The sequence below is a fragment of the Nicotiana sylvestris genome, chromosome 12 (genome assembly GCF_000393655.2).
Source record: "Nicotiana sylvestris chromosome 12, ASM39365v2, whole genome shotgun sequence".
NCBI lineage: Eukaryota > Viridiplantae > Streptophyta > Magnoliopsida > Solanales > Solanaceae > Nicotiana > Nicotiana sylvestris.
In genome coordinates, this window is record NC_091068.1 from 121349522 (window position 1) to 121350431 (window position 910).

Here is a 910-nt window from a genome sequence, read left to right on the forward strand (position 1 = left end):
TTAGTTTTACAATTGTAGTTGATAAATTGTAGCTATTAATCAAGAGAAAACCAAAAATGTTAGAAGATCAATTAGGAGCTAAAACATAGTCCTAGACTATACAAACACGCAACTCCAAATTGAAGTTCCCTGTGGAAAATTGACCCCGATACCGCTATTGGGTAAAAATATTAGCGCCCACTCTTCCTCAGGTTGAGTCCGCTGCGATCACTTTTTGGCGCCGTTGCCGGGGATCGAACCCGGGTCACTCGCGTGACAGGCGGGAATACTTACCACTATACTACAACGACATCTATCTAGTTTATTTCTACAAGGATACAGAAACATAAAAATACAATTTGTGATCCCCACCTTTTGATTTAACTACATCAAATCCTTTAGATATTCCACTTTTAGATATGAGAATGTCTTGTTCCATTCTTTTTAAAGGTTTATATATGGGTTTGCGATATGGGTTTTGGGGTTCTTATTCTATTTAGGACGTAGAATTGCGATAACCGGGCGTTCTGTATTCTATTCTTTTTACCTGTGTTTTTGCTTTCGATTTATTTCTTTTCTTTTTCTGATCGCAGACGATGATACTGGAGATTGAGAGCGCCCGAAGGGAGGAGAGGTGTAAGACAATTTTTGAGATTGCAAAGCAAATATTTTGAATATCGGCGCAAGCACCAGGAACTTCGTCGGCGACTTAATGAGGAGGGTGACATACAGGCTCTTCAAGATGAGCTAAAGGAGAAAAATAGAGAGTTGGTAAAGTCTATCGAGAAGTGCAGCGTTCTTATGGGGACGCTGAGGAGTAAGGAGGAGGAGCTTGAGGTCAGCAAGGGCATGGAGGCCCAGTATAGTGATCTTCAAGCGCAAGTGGTTGAGTTACGTAGGCAATTGGAGGAGTGTCGTCTTCAGTTGCAGG

At 41.5% G+C, this 910-nt stretch overlaps 1 non-coding gene across 1 annotated transcript; it reads right to left on the reverse strand.

Moving 5' to 3' along the window:
• Window positions 1–218: 218 nt before the first annotated feature.
• Window positions 219–290, reverse strand: TRNAD-GUC (transfer RNA aspartic acid (anticodon GUC)). The gene has a single exon. It is a non-coding gene; the product is annotated as a tRNA-Asp (tRNA).
• Between the last annotated feature and the right edge of the window lie 620 nt (window positions 291–910).